Consider the following 23,704-nt stretch of genomic DNA (forward strand, 5'->3'; position numbering starts at 1 on the left):
GAACTGACTGAACTGAATATGATCACTATCTCTACAGGGGCCAATTAGCTTTTAATAAAAATGATAATATTAACTGCTCACAAGTACTAGAACATTCCAGAGTTGGAAAGCTTTTTGTAGGTATAAGCTCCTGGTCTATAGAGGACTAGACTCTATAGAATGGATCAACCAACAGAAATCTATACTAATTATTGAAAAGTAGAAGCCATGAACCTGTCCTTCTGTGGCATCATTATGGCCTCATTTTTATGTACAAACACAGTGTATTTGATTTTCTCATACTATGTCCATGTAAATAAATATTTACTACTTTAAAATAAATGTATGTACCATCATATTTGTTGCAAACTAAATTTTCCTCAGCATTGAATTTTTGAAACAGACTAGGATTTATTATCATTGGTTTGGCCAGAATATTCACATGAAAGTTAGTTGCTAGTATAGGTAGTATTTGGAAAAACATTTAATCATCACTAGAAAAAGAAAATTCTGGGACTTCCCTGGCAGTCCAATGGTTAAGACTTTGCCTTCCAGTGCAAGAGATGTGGGTTCAATCCCTGTTCGGGAAGCTAAGAGTCCACATGCCTTGCAGACAAAAAAAAAAAAAAAAAACAGAAAACAGAAACAATATTGTATAACAAATTCAATGAAGACTTTTAGAATGGTCCATATTGAAAATTTTTTTTAATTTTTAAAAAAGAAAAATAAATTCAGCAAAACTTGGAAGAAGGGTATACATCTCTGAAATGAGATATTTTGAAGATTTTTAGAGTTAGAAAATAATAGATTATCAGAGAAGTAAAATTGTATGGTGTGTAAAAAGTTAAAAGAGTCAAGGGGGAGAAAGGCAAATATGTGTGGTGTGGACAAGCTGGATGTAACAGGAGCAACTGAGTATCTTTGTGTGTGTTGTATGTGCTCAGTAGCTAAGTTGTGTCCAACTCTTTGCAACCCCATGGACTGCAGCATGCCAGGCTTCCCTCTCATTCACTATCTCCTGGAGTTTGCTCAAACTCATGTCCACTGAGTCTGTGATACTTTCTAAATATCTCACCCTCTGTCGCCCGTTTCTCCTTTTGCCTTCAATCTTTTCCAGCATTGAAGTCTTTTCCAATGAGTCAGCTACAAGTATCCTTGTATCCTGTTTCAAATGAAGGCACAACTTTTTATCATTAGGCCCCCACTTTTCTACAGCAGCCCTTTTTTGGATTCATTCCCACTTTATGCACCAAAGATCATGGAAGGAAACTGATAGAGTGAATACCGGCTCATTTATTCTGGTGGTGGTTTAGTCACTAAATCGTGTCTGACCCTTGCAATCCCATGGACTGTAGCCTGCCAGGATCCTCTATCCATGGGATTCTCCATGCAAGAATACTGGAGTGGGTTGCCATTTCCTTCTCCAGGGGATCTTCCTGACCCAGGAATCGAACCCAGGTCTCCTGCATTGCAGACAGATGATTTACCAACTGATCTATGAGGGAAGCCAAAAGAGGTAATTCCATTGAGAACTAGTCATGAGCTATCATTTGTTTAGGGATATGGGGCACAAGGTGGGAACCATGGTCAGGAATCAAGCAAAGAAGTTCCAGGATCAGAAGATTGCTTCTCCCATAAAGGAAAGACAAGTTCTAACATTTCCAGCTCCCGCACTGATTTTCCCAACACTGAATTAGGTGTCACTCTTGATAGATCTTCTAGGGCAGAGATGCTGCTATTAATTCTGAAGCTTTTTGCTCTGTACCAAGAAAATAACATTTGTTTTTCCATTTGGATAAGAGATTTCTTTCTTCATCATAAGCATAGATGTGGCCTACATGGGTCCACAACTTTATTGAGGCTGGGGGATGGCGCCTGAGTTTATCCTGGCCACATTGGAGGATGGGGGATGGCACATGAGTTCATCTTGGACCCATACATTTTTGAGCCAACCTAACTTTCATGACACCACAGGGACTCTGTAAAGAGCCAATTCATATTTCTCTTGCTTTTAAGAAAAGCTTTCAAACAAGGAGTTGGTCAGACTCTTTTCGTTATGCCAGATGGCCCCCCAGTTGGCCTGTGCTTAACTTAGTCTATAACTCACTTACTTGGTTATCATCTCTAAGGGAGTAGAGGAAGTTAAGCCATTCACATTCACAGCCTACCAGGTGTATTCCCCCCAGCATACTGTGAGCAGAAATTCTAGCTGGGAATAGAATCCTGGGCCTATATCCAGCATTTTCAAATTTTAAGAGGAAATTGAATTTGAACTTATTTTTAAAGAAAGAAAAACCTTGGGACTAAAACTTAAGTTTTAGTTAAAACTTTATTTGGGCCAAGAACATGTTTGTAAGGAAATGTTGATTACCATTTTCCACCACTCTTTGGATTCAGCTATGCTAGGGTTGGGGGTTGGGGGGGGCGGCGCGGCGAGACAGTATAACTAACATGTTAGCACAGCCAGCGAGCTAATGCATGCATAAAAGAAATGTGGCGTGAAATGTTCCATTCCATCATTGCTTGGTACTCTAAATATAACTTCATTTCCTTTCTGATGATATTTCCTTTCAAATAAAGTATTTTTTAATATTTTACAGAATTAATGTATTCATAATATATTCATAGTTTCATAGTTTCACATAGCACAGAGTTAAACAAAGTTGTTTTATCTTCAGCATTCATTTTTAAGTCCAATAAAGGTAAAAAGGGTAAAAATAAGCTTTCCTTTTTTTTCTCCTCATCAGTTCAAAAAAACTCATAAGCATATATTTGTAAAACCTGGAATTTTAGGAGTACCTTAAAGTGGCTCCTGTTAATAATGAGTACTCTAGCAAGTCTCCTAGGGTTACCATAATGTAATGAAGAACCATAAATTGGGGAGCTTAAAGCAACAGTTCTGGAGGCCCAATGTTTGAAATGAGGTGTCAGCAGCTCCCCTGGAATCTGGTGGCTACTGACAATGCTTTGCAGAATTTGTCTGTTGCTTTGCAGCCATACAACCCCAAATCTCTGTCTCCATCCTCACATGGCATTCTCCTCTCCATGTGTCTCCCTCCACATCTCCTTCTTCTGTGCATGACTATCTCTCTACCTCTTCTCCTCTTCCTTTTTTTTTTAAAATAGATTTCTGTTCTTTTATGTTTAATTATTTTTGGCTACACTGTGCCATTGCTTTGCATGGGCTCTCCCTAGTTGCAATGAGCAGGGGCTACTCTCTGTTTGCAGTGTATGGGCTTCTCTTTTCTATGGTTCTCTTGTTGCAGAGCACAGGCTCTAGGGATCATGGGCTCAGTAGTTGTGGCACATGGGCCTAGTTGCCCTTAGTGTTCCCTGCCTTGGCAGGCAGATTCCTAAGCACTGGATCACCAGGGAGTCCTCTCCTCTTCTTACAAAAACACCAGTCATATTGGATTAAGGACCAATCCTATACCAGTGTAACCCACCCTCACTTGTGCCTTAATTATATCTGCAAAGACCTTATAAAGTCACATTCACAGGAATCAAGGGCTAGGACCTCAATGTAGCTTTTCAGGGAACATAATTTGACCTGTAAGTGTACCCAAAGCCAAAAAAACTGAAGATGATGTGATAGAGGAATTAATCAGACGTTTGACCTCAGTAGGAAGAAATCAGCTCTGATTACTGTTGTAGTTATTGCTAAGTCATGTCCGACTCTTTGTGACTCCATGAATTGCAGCATGCCAGGCTTCCCTCTCCTTCACTAACCCCCTGAGTTTGCTCAAACTCATATCCATTGAGTCAGTGATGCCATACAATATCTCATACTCTATTGTTCTCTTCTCCTCTTGCCTGCAGTCTTTCCCAGCATCAGTGTCTTTTCCAGTTTGCTCTTTGCATCAGGTGGCCGAATTATCAGACTTTGAGTTCTTTGGATTTATCAGTATCTATCCCTTAAACAAGCTGGTAAAGAACTGCCTGCAATGCAGGAGACCTGGGTTAGATCCCTGGGCTGGGAAAATGCCCTGGAGAAGGAAAGGCTACCTACCCCAGTATTCCGGCCTGGAGAATTCCATGAACTGTATAGTCCATGGGGTCGCAAAGAGTTGGACACAACTGAGCAACTTTCACTTGAAACAAGTGGTCATTTCTAACTATAATTCCTGGCCAGAAGAAACAGCAGGCCAATAACTCTAGTCATCTCAGGTGTATATTTATTCCTACTTTAAATAATTAAAATAAGCATACCAATGTGAAAAGAAGGGAAGCGAAAAGCAAAGGAGAAAGGAAAGATATACCCATTGGAATGCAGAGTTCCAAAGAATAGCAAGGAGAGATAAGAAAGCCTTCCTCAGCGATCAATGCAAAGAAATAGAGGAAAACAATAGAATGGGAAAGACTAGAGATCTCCTCAAGAAAATTAGAGATACCAAGGGAACATTTCATGCAAAGATGGGCTCAATAAAGGACAGAAATGGTATGGATCTAACAGAAGCATAAGATATTAAGAAGAGGTGGCAAGAATACACAGAAGAACTGTAAAAAAAAGATGTTCACAACCCAGATAACCACGATGGTGTGATCACTGACCTAGAACCAGACATCCTGGAGTGTGAAGTCAAGTGGGCCTTAGAAAGCATCACTACGAACAAAGCTAGTGGAGGTGATGGAATTCCAGTTGAGCTCTTTCAAATTCTGAAAGATGATGCTGTGAAAGTGCTACACTCAATATGCCAGCAAATTTGGAAAACTCAGCAGTGGCCACAGGACTGGAAAAGGTCAGTTTTCCTTCTAATCCCAAAGAAAGCCAATGCCAAAGAATGCTCAAACTACCGCACAATTGCACTCATCTCACATGCTAGTAAAGTAATGCTTAAAATTCTCCAAGCCAGGCTTCAGCAATACATGAACCGTGAACTTCCAGATGTTCAAGCTGGTTTTAGAAAAGGCAGAAGAACCATAGATCATATTGCCAACATCCACTGGATCATGGAAAGAGGAGAGTTCCAGAAAAACATCTATTTCTGCTTTATTGACTATGCCAAAGCCTTTGACTGTGTGGATCACAATAAACTGTGGAAAATTCTGAAAGAAATGGGAATACCAGACCACCTGACTGGCCTCTTAAGAAACCTGTATGCAGGTCAGGAAGCAACAGTTAGAACTGGACATGGAACAACAGACTGGTTCCAAATAGTAAAAGGAGTATGTCAAGGCTGTATATTGTCACCCTGCTTATTTAACTTCTATGCACAGTACATCATGAGAGACACTGGGCTGGACGAGGCACAAGCTGGAATCAAGATTGCCAGGAGAAATATCAAAAACCTCATATATGCAGATGACATCACCCTATGGCAGAAAGTGAGGAATAACTATAGAGCCTCTTGATGAAAGTGAAAGAGGAGAGTGAAAAAGTTGGCTTAAAGCTCAACATTCAGAAAGCTAAGATCATGCATCCGGTCCTATCACTTCATCGCAAATAGATGGGGAAACAGTGGCTGACTTTATTTTTCTGGGCTCCAAAATCACTGCAGATGGTGATTGCAGCCATGAAATTAAAAGACACTTGCTCCTTGGAAGGAAAGTTGTGACCAACCAGGACAGCATAGTAAAAGACAGAGACATTACTTTGCCAACAAAGGTCCATCTAGTCAAGGCTATGGTTTTTCCAGTGGTCATGTATGGATGTGAGAGTTGGACTATAAAGAAGGCTAGCACTGAAGAATTGATGCTTTTGAACTGTGGTGTTGGAGAAGACTCTTGAGAGTCCCTTGGACTGCAAGGAAATCCAACCAGTCCATCCTAAAGGAAATCAGTCCTGGGTGTTCATTGGAAGGACTGATGTTGAAGCTGAAACTCCAATACTTTGGCCACCTCATGTGAAGAGCTGACTCATTGGAAAAGACCCTGATGCTGGGAAAGATTGAGGGCAGGAGAAGGGGACTACAGAGGATGAGATGGTTGGATGGCATCACCGACTCGATGGACATAGGTTTGTTTGGGTGGACTCCGGGAGTTGGTGATGGACAGGGAGGCCTGGCGTGCTGTGGTTCATGGGGTCGCAAAGAGTCGGACACAACTGAGTGACTGAACTGAACTGAACCTCATTCACAAAGTATCTGGTTCTCTTTGATACATGGAAATTTAAAAGTATTTCCAGCATCACTTGCAAAGTGTGCTAAATATAGGTACTGAGGAACAGTGCTTGAGAAGGACGGATGGCAGTGATGTAAAAATGGAAGAAATGTTAATTCTTGGGGACTTTCTTTCTAATCATTGTTCATTCATTAACTTCATTTGTGTCATAATTCCCAAGCAATACCCTGGTTTACAGTGGGTTTCCATTTTGAAGATGTATGTTGATTTAATTAGGAAAGTGTTGATCTGCTTTCCTAATGTTTTCTAATATGTTATTCTAATCATATAAGTATTTATTTGTGCCAGTTGTTTTTCACAGTGCTATTCCTATTGTTTCAAGAATGTTTATAGAGTTTATGCTACTTGATAGGCAACGTTCTAGGTATTACAGACAAAGCAAGTTAAAAAAAAGTCCCTACCTTTGTGGGTAGGGATTATGTTTTAGATGAGAAAACAGATAATAAACAAAGCATAATGTCAAGTAGTGATATGTTATTTTAAAAAATAGGCAGGATGAGTGGGTAGTACTTCAAAGAGAGTGATCTCTGAAGAGGGGACGTTTGAAGGGTTTTAAATGAAGTGAAACTTTGAAATGTGACTCTTTGGAAGAGGAGGATGTTGTCAGAGAGTGTAGGAAAGTACAAAAGCCTGAAGTAGGGGCATGTGATATGTTCCCAAACAATTACAGCTGAAATAGAGAGATAGAGAGGAAGGGAATTAAGAGAAGTCAGGAGCCAGTTACATAGGACCCTGTAGGCTGTGGCAATAACTTTAAGTTTCTGAAGTTCTCAGCAAAGGGAAACCACTGGAGGATTTTGAACAGGAACGTGTTGTGACTTGATTGAGTTTTTAAAGAATGCTGTGGCTGCTGGATGGAGAATGGACTGTTAAGAGATCAGAGTGGAAGTGCCAAGACCACTTAGGAAACCATTGCAGTCATCCAAGCAAGAGACGGTGTAACTTGGCCTGATCATTGTAGCAGAAAAGAAATGGTGGAGAATGAATGAGTTTGTGTGTACTTAGTCACTCTGTCTTATCCAACTCTGCAGCCCCATGGACTGTAACCTGCCAGGCTTCTCTGTCCATAGAATTTCACTGGAGCAGGTTGCCATTTCCTACTCCAAGGTGTCATCCCGATCCAAGGATTGAACCCATGTCTCTTGCATCTCCTGCACTGGCAGGCAGATTCTTTACCACTAGCACCACCTGGGAAGCTGAATGGGTTTGTGTGTGTGTTCGTTGCTCAGTTGTGTCCAACTCTTTGCAAGCCCATGGACTATAGCCTAGTAGGCTCCTCTGGCCATGGAATTCACCAGGCAATAATACTGGAGTGGGTCACCATACCCTTCTTCGGGGGAATGGGCTTAGGATATGTTTTAAAAGTAGAGCAAACTGGGAGTTCTCTGGTACCAAGTGGTTAGGATTCTGGGCTTTCACTGCCATAGCCTGGTTCAGTCCCTGGTCAGAGATACTGAGATCCTACCAGCTGTATGGTGGGGCCAGAATAAGAAGGAAAAAATACATAGAGCAAATAGAGTTTGATGATTGTATTGATCAGGGTCTAGCAAGGAACAGGACTTCCCTGGTAGCTCGGCTGGTAAAGAATCTGCCTGCATTGTAGGAAACCCAGTTCAATTCCTGGGTTGGGAAGATCCACTGGAGAAAGGATAGGATACCTAGTCCAGTATTCTTGGACTACCCTAGTGGCTCAGCTGGTAAAGAATCTGCCTGCAATGTGGGAGACCTAGGTTCAATTCCTAGGTTGGGAAGATCCCCTGGAGAAGGGAAAGGCTACCAACTCCAGTATTCTGGCCTAAAGAATTCCATGGACTGTATAGTCCATGGGGTTGCACATGACTGAGTGATTTTCATTTCACTTTAGCATGGAACAGGAACCATTCTATGTCTTTCTGTAGAAAGAATTTGTTGTTGTTGTTCTTCAGTCACTCAGTTGTGTCCAACTCTTGGTGACCCCATGGACTACAAAACACCAGGCATTCCTGTCCTTCACCATCTTCCAGAGATTGTTCAAACTCATGTCCAGTGATGCCATGCACCATCTCATCCTCTGTCATCCCCTTTTCCTCTTGACTTCAGTCTTTCCCAGCATCAGGGTCTTTTCTAATGAATCGAATCTAAGCATCAGGTGGTCAAAAGTATTGGGGTTTCAGCTTCAGCATCAGTCCTTCTAATGAATATTCAGGACTTATTTCCTTTAGGATTGACTGATTTGATCTCCTTGCAGTCCAAGAGACTCTCAAAAGTCTTCTCCAACACCACAGTTCAAAAGCATCAATTCTTCAGTGCTCAGCCTTCTTTATGGTCCATCTCTCATGTCCATACATAACTACTGGAAAAACCATAGCTTTCACTAGATGAATCTTTGTTGACAAAGTAATGTCTCTGTTTTTTTAGTATGCTGTCTAGGTTTGTCATAGCTTTTCTTCCAAGGAGCAAGCATCTTTTAATTTCATGGCTGTAGTTACCATCTGCAGTGATTTTGGAGCCCAAGAAAATAAAATCTGTCACTATTTCCATTGTTTCCCCATCTATTTGCCATGAAGTGATGGGACCGGATGCCATGATTTTAGTTTTCTGAATGTTCAGTTTTAAGGCCAGCTTTTTCACTCTCCTCTTTCACCTTCATCAAGAAGCTTTTTAGTTCTTTTTTGCTTTCTGCCATAAGGGTAGTGGCATCTGCATATCTGAGGTTGTTGATATTTCTCCCAGAAATCCTGATTCCAGCTTGTGCTTCATCCAGCTTGGCATTCTGCATGATGTACTTTGCATATAAGTTAAATAAGCAAGATAACAATATACAGCCGTGTCATACTCCTTTCCCAATTTGGAACCAGTCTGTTGTTCCATGTCCAGTTCTAACTGTTACTACTTGACCTGCATACAGGTTTCTCGGGAGGCAGGTAAGGTGGTCTGGTATTCCCATCTCTTTCAGAATTTTCCAGTTTGTTGTGATCCACACAGTCAAAGGCTTTAGCGTGGTCAATGAAGTAGAATTTTTTCTGGAATTCTCTTGCTTTTTGTATGATCCAACAGTTTTGGCAATGTGATCTCTGGTTCCTCTGACTTTTCTAAATCCAGCTTGAACATCTGGAAGTTCTCAGTTCATTTACTGTTGAAGCCTAGCTTTGAGGATTTTGAGCATTACTTTGCTAGCATGTGAAATAAGGGCAATTGTGTCGTAGTGTGAACATTCTTTGACATTGCCCTTCTTTGGGATTGGAATGAAAACTGACCTTTTCCAGTTCTTTGGCCACTGCTGAGTTTTCCAAATTCGCTGGCATATTGAGTGCAGCAATTTCACAGCATCATCTCTTTGGATTTGAAATAACTTAGCTGGAATTCCATCACCTCCACTAGCTTTGTTCATAGTGATGCTTCCTAAGGCCCACTTGACTTCACACTCCAGGATGTCTGGCTCTAGGTCAGTGATCACACCAACGTGGTTATCTGGGTCATTAAGATCTTTTTTGTACAGTTCTTCTGTGTATTCTTGTCACCTCTTCTTAATATCTTCCGCTTCTGTTAGGTCCATACCATTTCTGTGCTTTATCGTGCCCGTCTTTGCATGAAATGTTCCCTCGGTATCTCTAATTTTCTTAAAGAGGTCTCTAGTCTTTCCCATTCTATTGTTTTCCTCTATTTCTTTGCATTGTTCACTTAAGAAGACTTTCTTATCTCTCGTTGCCATTCTTTGGAATTCTGCATTCAGATTGGTTTATCTTTTCTCCTTTGCCTTTTGCTTCTCTTCTTTGCTCAGCTATTTGTAAGGCCTCCTCAGACAACCATTTTGTCTTTTTGCATTTATTCTTCTTGGGGATGGTTTTGATCACCTTCTCCTGTACAGTGTTATGAACCTCTGTCCATAGTTCATCAGGCACTCTGTCTATCAGATCTAATCCCTTGAATGTATTTGTCACTTCCACTGTATAATCATAAGGAATTTGTTTTAGGTCATACCTGAATGGCCTAGTGGTTTTCCCTACTTTTTCAATTTAAGTCTGAATTTGGCAATACCAAGTTCATGATATGAGCCACAGTCGGCTCCCAGTCTTGTTTTTGCTGACTGTATAGAGCTTCTCCATCTTCAGCTGCAAAGAATATAGTCAGTCTGATTTCAGTATTGACCATCTGGTGATGTCCATGTAAAGAGTCTTCTCTTGTGTGGTTGGAAGAGGGTATTTGCTATGACCAGTGCATTCTCTTGGCAAAACTCTGTTAGCTTTTGCCCTGCTTCATTTTGTATTCCAAGAGGAAACTTGACTTTTACTCCTTGTATCTCTTGACTTCCTCCTTTTGCATTCCAGTCCCCTATAATGAAAAGAATCTTTTTTTGGTGTTAGTTCTAGAAGATCTTGTAGGTCTTCATAGAACTATTCAACTTCAGCTTCTTCAGCATTAGTGGTTGGGGCATAGATGTGGATTACTGTGATATTGAATGATTTGCCTTGGAAATAAACAGAGATCATTCTGTTGTTTTTTTAATTGTACCCAAGTACTGCATTTTGGACTCTTTTTTTGACTCTGAGGGCTACTTCATTTCTTGTAAGGAATTCTTTCCCACAGTAGTAGATACAATGGTCATCTGAATTAAATTCACCCTTTCTGGTCCATTTTTAGTTCACTGATTCCTAAAATGTTGATGCTCACTCTTGCCATCTCCTGTTTGACCACTTCCAATTGACCTTGATTCATGGACCTAACATTCCAGGTTCCTATGCAACACTGTTCTTTACAGCATCGAACTTTACTTCCACCACCAGACACATCCACAACTGGGTGTTGTTTCTGCTTTGGCTCAGCCTCTTCATTCCTTCTGGAGCTATTTCTCTGCTCTTTTCCAGTAGCATATTGGGCTGGGGAGTTCAGTAGCATACTGTCAGAACTGTCCACCATGACGCATCCATCTTGGGTGGCCCTACATGGCATGGCTCATAGTTTCATTGAGTTAGACAAGGCTGTAATCCATGTTCAGTTTGGTTAGGTTTCCGAGATTGTGGTTTTAATTCTGTCTGCCCTCTGGATGAGGATAAGAGGTTTGTGGAAGCTTCCTGATGGAAAGGACTGGCTGTGGGGAATACTGATTCTCACTCTGGTGGGTAGGGGTAAGAAGGCTTAGCCTTACTCATGCTCAGTATATCTTTAATCCAACTTTCTGTTGATGGTGGGGCTGTGTTCCCTCCCTGTAGTTTGGCCTGAGGCCAAGTTATGGTAGGGGTAATGGTAGTAATGGCGACCTTCTTCAAAAGGACTTATGCCAGCTCGTAGCGCTTCCCAGGACTGTTGTAGTCAGTGCCCCTGGACCCACGGCAGGCCACTGTTGATCCACGTCTCACCTGGATACTCCAGACAATCACAGACTCACAGGCAAGTCTGGCTTAGTCTCTTGTGAGGTCTCTGCTCCTTTCTCCTTTGTCCTGGTGCATATAACATTTTGTTGTGCCCTCCAAGAGAAAGAATTAACCACCCAGATAATGGAGTAGCTGAGAAGCTAAAAGGAGACAATTGGGCAATCCAGATATTTAGCAGAAGTAAGAAGTCCCAATCATTCCCTAGAGACGGAGGATGGCAGAAACTGATATTAAAGTTACAGAAGCTGGACTAACCAATGCTAGCTACAGCATTGAGTAAGAGGTGTTATCTGGCAGGAGATAGATAGAGCCATGGAGGAGAAGCATTTCCTGCCAGGAACACCACAGGTCACGGAGAAGGGAAGAAATGCCTTGCTTTCTCCTCTCCTCCTTCCATCCAGGATTGCCCTTCATTGGCTGAACCTGCCCAGAAGCCAGAGAAACAGGGAGCCTGGGAAATGTAATTCCCTGTGATGCAAAGCAGGGAAAAGGAGAAGAATGCATCTGAGAACAAGTGCAGTTTACCCCAAGGCTGGTTGACACAGGCTATGAGAAAAAGAGAGAAAGAGAGGGGTAAGATAACTTCAACTTCCCACATACTTAGACATCAGTATACTTATCTCATAGTATGCAAATTTACTCAAGGATATATCTATTCCATCAACATATAGATACTGTATATATGTATTTCACACAGACACTAAGCAGGGATGCCAAATAGCCTTCATCTCAAATGCTAAGGACATTCAGTAAACAGAGGTTGCTTGAATCACTGTATTAAGAATTCTGAGGCTGTATCCATGTTCAATGGGAGGTGACTGGTAAGCAGCGCCTGCTCTGGCCATGGGAGGAGGCAGTTGCCTTGTGAGTGCCCAGATTAGCCATGTCTGCATCATAGCTGTGAACTCTGTACAGTGGGAGCAGTAGGAGCCACTTCCTCACCTTTAGTGCTTCAAAGATGGATTTCTGTTGTTTTCTTAAAGATAGTAGTCATATCTATCATGAATCTCCTGTGGAAGGAAATAGCCATGATTAAACTGAAGTTCATGGAAAAAGGATATTCTCACCACCCCCTACCTCTCCTAGGAGTTTAAAAAGAACATCTCCCTGGGTCAGCTCAGCCCAGTGGATTATCCATTATCCTAGTGAGTACACATGGTGACTCACACCAGCCCTGTTCCCTTTGACTCTTTCATCTCTCTGTCGATGAATCCAGGCAGTTCATATCTTGGGGCCAGATCTTTGAGCTGATGATCTATTATGAGGTTAATCTAGAGTGAACTGTGGTGTTTCTCAGACGTGGCATGGCGTCACCCTCTGACTACAACCCTGGGCCTTTCCAGTGAGTCCCATGCATGCTTTGGAGCCTACCCCAGTTGGTGCCCAGCCCCTTGGCAGCCTAGGCTAATGTAGACATCTGGGGTGGTCTATACCTCGGCAAGCCTTCTGTGGTGGATGGGAAAGTTGGCCAGTTGGGCTTATGCTGTCAGGGATCTCTTTGGAAAGTTGTTTTTGAAATGAATTCAAGTGTTCCACCACCCAAGAGCCAGGCCTGGGGTTTTCCTGTATACACCTCCTCCCAAGGAGATTGTAGTCCCATCAGACATGCTCACCAGCAGGCTCAGCACCATGGTCTTCACCTCCCTGCTCATCTTCCTGTGCCTTGTCCATGTTGTGAGACTTGCTTGATCTCCCCAAAATGAGAATTGGGGGATTATCAATAAGACTCTATTGATGCTTCCAGTGAATATAAAGTCTTGCCTTAACTAATTCACATAGCAATTTATATGATTATTACCTCAAAATAAAAATCTTTTAATTTTTTTTGTTTTTTATCTCCAGTGGGATAACAAGTTATTATTCAAATGGGGCTCTCTTCCTGCTGTTTTCAATATGATTTTTAATAAATATGTAAATTTTAAAATTAATTTATAGCATACATTGGGAGGCATGATTTTTGAAATGACAAAAATTTGATGGATTGTAAAATTATCCCCCTTAAAACCATCAGTCACAGTGAACAGAATGTACCAACCTCTGATAATTTTATAACTTTTTCTTCATCTTATCTTCTGTTAGGGACTCACTTCAAATTGATTATAAAATAGTCTATTTTTAGGCTATAATTCATTTGCAGATTAATTAGACTTTCAGTTAATATCCCATCATCGTATGGGCTGGGAGCCAATGGTGTTGTGTAGTTGTTCAGAGTTGCAGGAGAGAAACCTGATTGCTATTCCCAGGTGACTGAAGCTACCAGCACTAATCACTAATCACATTCAGACCACATAAAGTGTAACATCCTTCCCCTGGTTTCTTTTCTAGCTGGCTCACAGCGAGAGATCTTTATTGGCCCTGACGAAGAGACTAAAATGCACTTAAACACTTTTGTGAGGGGTGATTCTTTTTTTTCCCCTTTGCTTACAATGGCATTTTTGTAGCCTTCTGAAAGATCAGGAGAGTGTGTGTGTGTACATGTCCATGCTTAGCCAGTCTGAACTTAAACATCTCTTTCTAGTCATTTTCCAATAAGGAGCAGCCTTTGGATTAGTTTCATGAGTTTCAGTAAACCTTTTGATATGACCCAGCAGGCATATTTAAGGGACATTGTGCCAACAAATTCTTAAACACCAATTTAAGGAAAAGTATATTTTCGAGTCATTTTAGAGAACTGCTGATATATGTGGCAGAGAAACCACTGCACTCTAGCCAACCAAGAGAAACTCCAGCCCACTCACATCTAACTGTAACTCTAGGCTTTTACACAGTTGAAGGATGATTATTTCCCTCCGTGCCCTCCACACTTACTACTATACCTGGTGCCAGTTCTGATGTATGAAACGTCCTACCTGTTGGTTGCATTGGTCTGCTTCTACCACATCGCGTTTTTCCTCTGTGCCCCAGAGGACACAGCCAAAGCCAGATATTTTTCCAGGTGACCCTAAGGTTCCACTTTGTCCCGTGTCAAGGTATTCAGTCACTTCAGGCCTTTCAAAAGTCTTTTGTGTTCTTTAGAGACATCCAGTATTCTTTAACTTCATCCCACAATCCTGAAACCTTCATTCTTAGGCAATGTCCCATTTTATTTTGTGTACAATGAGGATTTTTTTTTCCTTCACATAAAACTACTTGGATTTTTAAAAAGCCTCACTGACATATTCAGTCTTCCCATTGCTAGATGATATAATCCCCGCTTATTTCCTCTGTTTTAATCTCTAACCTTGCAGTCTGCAGTGCTGCTGATTATTTCAAAGAGCTTGGTTTATAGCAAAAGAAATGCTCCTTGAAAGTCGTCTGTGAATCAAGTTTTTTTGAAAATCAAAATCTCTTTTCCTGTTTATTTACTGGGAAAGTTATCTCTACTTTCTAAATAAATGAAACCCAAGTGTCTTCTGAGTAATTGGAGCTTTAACTACCCCTCAGGAAATAAATGAATGTTCCCTGCCAGACTATACAGCATCTTGTCCTTGGAACCCAGTCACTTTCAAAGACAATAAAGGGTGTTAGGAGAAAGACAAAGAAAAGATAGGAAATGGAAAGGAGATCAGTAAATAAGAAATATAATTAGCAAACTCCCTTTATTCCACTAACATCTATGGACCTCCATGTGCTAGATGTTCTGAGCAAAAGGGATGCAGAGATACATAGGCTCATAGTGCGTACATGAGAGAGTGAGCTGTGGCCACCAGTTCACCACAAAGGCTCACTGGTACCATGACGACAGTCTGCACAGCGAAGGAAGGAGAAAAAAAAGTGGGCAGTGGTCAAGGCCCCTGGTCAAAAAAGGATTCACAGAAAACTTTCCTCCACTGAGTCTCCAGAGGTAGTGGATATTGGCCAGCCTTGAAAGGTGGGCCAGAACACAGAGACACTGACTGCCTTTCTAGGCTCCGAATTCAGCCTGTTGCTATCCCCAGCTAGCTGGCAAAATTAGTCCCAGGACCCCATGACGGATAACAAAATCCATGGATGTTCAAGTTCCTTATATAAAACGGCACAATGCAGTCAGTCGGCCCTCTGTGGATACGGAGGACCAACCGTAATATGTGGGTACCTGTCTGCACGCTTGTGTTCGTTGCTCAGTCGTGTCCAACTCTTTGCAACCCCCTGGACTGTAGCCTGCCAGGCTCCTCTGTCCATGTGAGTCTCCAGGCAAGAATACTGGAGTGGGTTGCCATTCCCTTCTCCAGGGGATCTTCCTGACATGCTTACTGATTTGTTTTCAAGGTGTTGCTGGGCAGTTTTAATTTCCTCTTTAAAGCCCTGGATCATTTATATCCTCCTTACTTTTCAGATTGCTTTTCCACCCTCCCCCTACATCGCCACTGGATACTGCCCAGTTAAGCCCCCTGATGCCCAAGTTTGCCTGGCAATAGAGAATTTCTTTCTCTTCTCTCCAGTCTCCTTCCCCCTTCCTTCCTTATGTCTTTGAACTGTCTTTCAATTTTATCACCAATTTTCCATTTTTGACACAGAAAAAGACCATTAACTACTGCACCTAACATATTCTTAGATATAACCTAAATCCAGTGCATTAAAATGGTGGTTGCCAACCTTTTTGGCACCAGGTACCAGTTTCATGGAAGACAATTTTCCCACAGACCATGGGGTTGAGATGGTTTGGTTTGAATGTAATTCAAGTGCATTACATTTATTGTGCACTTTATTTCTATTATTATTACATTAGCTCCACTTCAGATCATCAGTCATTAGATCCCAGAGGTTGGGGGTGCCCTGCTTTAAAAGACTGTAGAAAGCATTGGTATGCAGGGCAGTGATAGGTGCAATCAGCCTGTGGAAATCCACAGTATCTTCATTGTAGAACTGGGTTTTGATTATTCCTTATCCTACATGTGAATAAGTTCACAAACTCTTACTGAAGAAAGGGCCCGTATAAAACCAGTATAGTAACTTCACACACATACCAGCCCCTCTCGCCATTCTGAAAAAATGTCCTGTGGTGTGTGGTTTGTGGATAACAGGTCAAGAGGCAGTTTGTTGTTGTTTGTTGTTCTGTTGCCTTTGCTAAGTCATGTCTAACTCTTTGGGATCCCATGGACTGCAGCACACCAGGCTCCTCTGTCCTGCACTATCTCTCGGAGTTAGCTCAAATTTATGTCCATTGAATTGATGATGCTATCTAACCATCTCATCCTCTGCTGCCCGCTTCTCCTTTTTGCCTTCAATCTTTCCCAGCATCAGGGTCTTTTCCAATGAGTCCACTTTTCACATCAGGTGGCCAAAGTATTGGAGCTTCAGCTTCAGCATCAGTCCTTCCAGTGAATATTCAGGGTTGATTTCCTTTAGGATATAGACATCATCTTTCCCACCCATTGCAGCCAAGGAAAGAGTAGAAAGTCCATGTAAGATTAAGAATAAAAGCATCTTTGATTTACTGTCTATGTGGTGACAGACCAAGCAGTGGCCCAGGTGTTGGATGGGAGTTTACAGGCATCAGAAAGCTCTGTCACCTGCTACCCCTAAGGTTTAAGGAGTGGCTTTTGAAGTTTTTTGCTTGTTTTTATTTGGGGGATTTTCCTCTTTGCGGGGGGAAGGCAGAGACAAAGAATTTAGAAGCATTATGAGGATATTGGCAACCCACTCCAGTATTCTTGCCTGGAGAATCCCATGGACAGAGGAGAGCCTGGTGGGCCACAGTCCATGGGGTCGCAAAGAGTCGGAGGCAACTGAGCGAGTTTCACTCACTCACTCACTCACTGTCTATTTAAAACACCCTTGCCCCGGGAGTGGGGGTAGAATGTCAATCCTCATCATTTTTCCAGTAGCTTCAGGAAGCCCCCTGCTGGAATATCACTAGATTTGTTGTTGTTGTTTTTCATAAAGCACTTTAACTGCACTGATTTTTGGTCAAAGGGCTTCTTTCTCCTCCCACCTCCCACTCACCACACACATTCAAATACATCAAACTCCCATTAGAAAGAGTAAAATGACTGTTGAATGTCACAGGGGAAGTAGTGGTGGCTCAGTGGTAAAGAATCCACCTGCATTGCAGGAGACTCAGGTTTAATCTCTGGGTCTGGAAGATCCCCTGGAGAAGGGAATGGCAACCCACTCCAGTATCCTTGCCTGGAGTATCCCATTGACAGAGGATCCTGGCAGGCTACAGTCCACAGGGTCACAAAAGAGTCAGACAGGACTTAGTGACTAAACAACAGCAAAACATTGGGAGATTTCATATATGAAGTCCAGATTTTCATTTCTCTTGAAAAATCAGAAGTTCTGGCAACAGTGAGGCAACATGCTCACAGGATAAGATTGAGCTTGTGTCAAGGCAGGAGGCATAGTAACTGAGAGAGGGAACTCTGCTGCTGGACTCCTGAACTGGGATCCTGGCCTTGCCTGCCTCCTCACAGCAGTGGGGCCTTGGGCAAGATACTTAGCTCCCTGTGCCTCCCTTTCCCTGTGTATTAAATGATGTAACTAATGGCACCTCCCTTGTAGAGGTCTTTGTCCTGCCTTTAGGACAAGAACAAGTGCTATTAGATGTTTGTGAAATAAGCAGTAGCTGCCCCTCTAAATGAGCAGGTGCACTAGAGCCCACCTTCGTCCCCACTACCTACTCCTGCCATCCTTGCGGCCATGCTGTAGTTATATCCTTCCTAGTGGGCTTCATCAGCAATGGATTTTCTTCCCCTGGCCTAGAATCAAGCCGTCCATCAGCCAACTCTGCGGAAAGAGGAAGTTTCAACAAAAATAAGAAGGAGACTAAAGGGCTGTGTATGGAAAGAACCTTGTACTTATTCCTAAAGTTCAGGTCTGTGTTCAGGTCCCCAGAGCTATAAGTACAAAAGCCATAAAATGATGGACAGTATTGTTTTCATTTCTGCCATACATCAATATAAATTAGCCATAGGTGTACATATGTCCCCTCCCTCTTAAACCTCCCTCCCACCCTTTCCCACCCCTCTAGGTTATTACAGAGCCCTGGGTTGAGTTCACTGAGTCAGACAGCAAATTTTCATTGATGTATGGAAGAAATGGAACCAATATTGTAAAGCAATTATCCCTCAATTAAAAATAAATAAATAAAAACAGTGAGATATTCAGTTCAGTTCAGTTCAGTCGCTCAGTCGTGTCTGACTCTTTGCGACCCCATGAATCGCAGCAGGCCAGGCCTCCCTGTCCATCCCCAACTCCCGGAGTTCACCCAAACTCATGTGCATTGAGTCAGTGATGCCATCCAGCCATCTCATCCTCTGTTGTCCCTTTCTCCTCCTGCCCCCAATCCCTCCCAGCATCAGGGTCTTTTCCAATAAGTCAACTCTTCGCATGAGGTGACCAAAGTTTCAGCCTCAGCAGCAGTCCTTCCAATGAACAACCCAGGACTGATCTCCTTTAGAATGGACTGGTTGGATCTCCTTGCAGTCCAAGGGACTCTCAAGAGTCTTCTCCAACACCACAGTTCAAAAGCATCAATTCTTCGGCGCTCAGCCTTCTTCACGGTCCAACTCTCACATCCATACATGACCACAGGAAAAACCATAGCCTTGACTAGATGGACCATTATGGGCAAAGTAATACCTCTGCTTTTGAATATGCTATCTAGGTTGGTCATAACTTTCCTTCCAAGGAACAAGTGTCTTTTAATTTCATGGCTGCAATCACCATCCACAGTGATTTTGGAGCCCCAAAAAATAAAGTCTGACACTGTTTCCACTGTTTCCCCATCTATTTCCCATGAAGTGATGGGACCAGATGCCATGATCTTCGTTTTCTGAATATTGAGCTTTAAGCCAACTTTTTCACTCTCTTCTTTCACTTTCATCAAGAGGCTTTTTAGTTCCTCTTCACTTTCTGCCATAAGTGAGATATTAGGTAGGTGCAAAAGTAATTTTGGTTTTGCATTGTTGAACTTTGCCATTTGATTTTGGAACACATCCTTAAATAAATGTGGATATGTTACACATCAAAAAATAAAAAATGATGGACAGATATCTGTTGCCTTGCAAAGCTGGCTTCCATGCATCTCCACAGTGCCTGAACCATGGCAAGGTGGCTATTTCAGAAGCACCTCTACCTGGTTTCTAAGACCTGGCTTCCAGGGCAACAATGGCAAGAGACTAGATCCTTTCACCCTCTGAGGATATGCTGCCTGATGAGAAGGCAGGAAAGTGGGAAGAAGTGGGGAATTTGCTATGATTAATTTTAGCTCCTAGATGTAATACATCAGAACCATGGTTTTCTAGAATGTTGGGAGGCAGCATTAACTAGAACTTCCTTTTCTTTAGTTAACTTGCTCACAGATCAAGAGGTTAAAGCTTCCTCTGCCTGTCATTAGCAGAACGTTTTGTTTCCAGTGTTACTGGGTGAAGGGCTTGGGTGTTTCTCCCCCAAGGTCTCTCCAAAGACACTGCCCCAAGAGTCCTGTTGAAGGAGGCCACCAGTCACACATAAACACACATGCTGCTCCTGTGCACTTGAAGCACACTGCTGACCATCCTAGAATAAACATCTTAGTGCTATCACAAACATTTTCCTTTTCTGCAGGTTTTTTTTTTTTTTTTTTTTCCCTTGAGGCAGGAGAAAGAGACCCTCTCATTATTTATCTTGAGTGTTTGATAGGCCTCCTTTGAGAAGGTCATTGTCTGCAACAGTAAAAATAATCAGGGGATTTCTGGAAAAGCTGGCAAAAGGAAAATGATTCATTATTTCAAGAATTATTTTGCCTTCAGTCCCCAAAATGGATGAAGGCTTCTAACAACATGTAAGAGAGAGTAAGGCTTAGGTTGCATTTTAAAGGGAAAAGAAGTTCAAACATTACATTTTTAGCTCTGCTGTAATATAACTGGGGTCAAGGCAGTCCATCTGTTACCCCCATGGTCTTCTGGATGCTATTGTACTATTCCCTTTGCAAAGGAGGCCTGCCTGCCCTCCTTCCCATCTCATCAGTTTGAGCTAATGAGATTGGAAGAAGTTTTTTAGATTCTATTCAAACAGCTCCCCCTCCCTCTGGTCCCTTTGGGAATGTCAGAACAGATAGTATACCCATCTATATGGGCTCAACTCGACCTTACACGTCTTGCTGTGTCACACAAAATTGTGCATCTTCAGAGCACAGTGTATTTTGCTGATGGGGGAATGGAGTGGTTATGTAGCTATTTAACTGTGAAGGATAGTGTAATCAAATAGACCAAAAGGTGTTTTATAACCCAACTTATACAACATGTCTGGTACAAAGACACCTATTGTGTTGGGTTATTTTTGAAATAAAGTTTGTTTGGCATCAGTGCCAGCCAGATACCCAGAATGAGGCAGCTTGACTGATAAAGAGACTGACTTTTAACATGAAAACTGGAGAAGCTAAGCGATCAATATGACCTTGACTACTCATAAGCCGAATAACTTATGGAAATGATGCAAAGACCCTGTGAGCTCCTTTGCCTGACAGAAAGGCTTGAAATAATATTTTAAGAAAATCAAAAGCAGCCATCTCCTGGATCTTCTTTCCAGATTAGATCTGAAATGAAAGACCCTGAGTTACACAATTAACTATTGATTTTTGTTGATCCATCTTTAATTCTCATAGCAATCGAGTTGTGTTTACACAGTCGTGGTAGGCAGGCATACTTCACTGGGAGCAAGGCGCCTTTCAGTTCTACATTAATTTAAACATTACATTGTCCTGGGCATGTGAGACAAAAATAAAGTTTGTTTTTATTGTAGTGGATCGGTGACGTAAACCTTGTAAGGTTAAGCCAGCCTAGGTGGTTCATGAAGAAAATCCCTTTTATAAAGCAAGCGTCAGTTTGTCAATTGAATATATTACTGGTGGCAGGGAGAGAATAAAAAAGCACCTGGATGCTGCAGGGTGCTGGAATGTTGTCCAAAGTTGGCTGCAATTTAATCTCCTTACAGTTTCATTTCTTGATTTCACACACTCAGTAATATGTGTGGGTTTATCACCCAGATAGTCTTATTGATGTCTCTAAGAATGTCATCATTGTCCTGTTTACACTTTCACTTAAAAGCACCAAAACACATCACCCAGCTTCCCCTGTCTTCAGGAGATAGAAATCTGAATTTAAGCAGCTTTCTGGGACTGGCTCAGGCCAGGAAAGACTGCACTTGCTGGTTGAAGGACACACTTAATAAAAGGGTAGAGTCAGTGTTGGTGCCATTTATCACAGGCCTGATATTTTCAATAACATCGCACCCCAAGATACAAGCTTATTGTCTCAGCTCTTGCTCCTGAATTTCCAGGAAGCAATGGCAGCTTCTTCTTCACCCAGCCACAGGCTAGGCCCACCTGGAGGCACAGAAGGTGGCCCAGGACGCTCAGCAGAGCTGCCCGATGGGGATGGCCAAGGGATGTGAGTCCACTGGTCTCTGCTCTTGCCAGAGAAGGGAAATTGCTTTTGCCGAAGCAGATGGTAGTCAGACATCCATTAATCTAAGGGCCATCCTGGTTTTTATGAGGCTATCCTGGAATCCCAGAAACCATGAGATTCAGTGGTAAAGAACTCGCCTGCCAGGGTAGGAGACTCGGATTTGATCCCTGAGTCAGGTAGATCCCCTGGAGAAGGAAATGGCAATCCACTCCAGTATTCTTGCCTGGAAAATTTCATGGACAGAGGACCCTGATGGGCTACAGTCAGTGAGGTCACAAAAGAGTCGGACGTGATTTAGTGACTAGACAACAACAGCGCTTCTGCCAGTGTGTCCGGGACTGGAAAGCAGTGTGGCTTTCACAGCCCAGATGAACATCAGCAATGATCTTATTTTACATGCCTCTTCATCATGGAAAAGTAGACATTATGAAAACTCAGACACGTCTATGAGCTCCGAAGTGGAATTATGTATTGAAAATAGACCTGATAGTGACTTTGTTCATTGATACGCAATCAATAGCAACTCCAACATGTAAGATATTGAGTCAGAATCTGAAGAAGAAAGAAGAACCAAATTTAATGCCTGGCCTCCAGAAGTGGGTCATCTAATTTAGAAGCAGGACGTGGATATGAAAAGAAACTATATAATAGAATGAATATAAGTTCAGGATTGAAATGGGTAATTTGGCCACTTAGGCCAGGAATTCATAGAAAGACCCCTGTGGACGAGGTATTGTAGAAACAAAACCAGCAGATATGAATTAAAAAGAGAGGAAAGGATCAAGTTATAAAATGTAGTTAGTATTAAAAATGATATGGAATTAGAGAAAAAGAGAAAAAAATCCAACTTAAGCTTGTTAAATTTAGGAGATAACTAGACCCAGAAAGATTAAAAAAGGTGAATGTAAATAGTTATTAGTTAACCTATGGAAAACATTGGCTTGAATGATCCTAAAGACTAAAAATGGAAAAAGATCAAAAGAAGATAAGCAAGTTAAGGAATTATTTAAAAATTAGGATTAGGGTAAAGGGATACAGTCAGAACTTTGAGTTTGTCAGGATATTTGTGTTCTAAATGCCATTATCAGACAAAATCAGTGTTACTCAGTTATGTCCAACTCTTTGCAATCCCATGGACGGTAGCCTTCCAGGCTCCTCTGTCCATGGAATTCTCCAGGCAGGAATACTGGAATAGGTTGCCATTTCCTTCTCCAGGGGATCCTCCTGACCCAGGGATCAAACCTGGGTCTCCCACATTGCAGGCAGATTCTTTACCATCTGAGCCAGGGAAGCGCTTAAGACCAAATATTAGGCTGGATAGCCTAGTTGAACAGTTCTCAGGGATTCATCTCCTAATATATCTGAAGTTTTGTTCTCTGTTGACATCGTATTAAAAAATCTTTAGCGTGCTCATTCCACGTGAACAGTAACTTTGTTTCATGCACCTCCAATATCTCCAGTATTTAGTACTACCCAGTACATGAAGGGTGCTCAACAAATATCTCTTGAATGAATAAATGATGTTGCAGGAGCAGCATAATCCCTACTTAAATACTTAGTAAATCCAGGTCCAGAGTTGTTGTGGCAGAGCAAAGGATGGAACCTAGAACAAATGTGGATTCCCACTGGCATTCTCCCACCTAGCACATCCTTCCATTCTAGAACCCCTGGTGCTTACTGGGTAATGAGGAATCAGAGCATCTTACAATTGTGTGCAACACAATATACAGCTTAATGTTTCTAAGTCTTTAGAACAATTCCCATCAAGAAATCTTCTCTTGAGAAAAAGGATCAGTAAATTGGTACTGATTCTGAGTTGCTCTGACACTCAGGATTCAATATGTCAAATATCCTTGGGAAATAGCTTTATCTAAAGCAAAGACTGATGAGCCCTAGAACTGAAAT

At 42.0% G+C, this 23,704-nt stretch overlaps 1 protein-coding gene across 6 annotated transcripts in view; it reads left to right on the plus strand.

Moving 5' to 3' along the window:
* NCKAP5 (NCK associated protein 5) overlaps window positions 1–23,704 on the plus strand; it is a 1,219,674-nt gene that overhangs the window by 1,182,906 nt on the left and 13,064 nt on the right. The gene's annotated exons all lie outside the window — the stretch shown is intronic.

Source organism: Bos indicus x Bos taurus, chromosome 2 (genome assembly GCF_003369695.1).
Source record: "Bos indicus x Bos taurus breed Angus x Brahman F1 hybrid chromosome 2, Bos_hybrid_MaternalHap_v2.0, whole genome shotgun sequence".
Taxonomy (NCBI): Eukaryota; Metazoa; Chordata; class Mammalia; order Artiodactyla; family Bovidae; genus Bos; species Bos indicus x Bos taurus.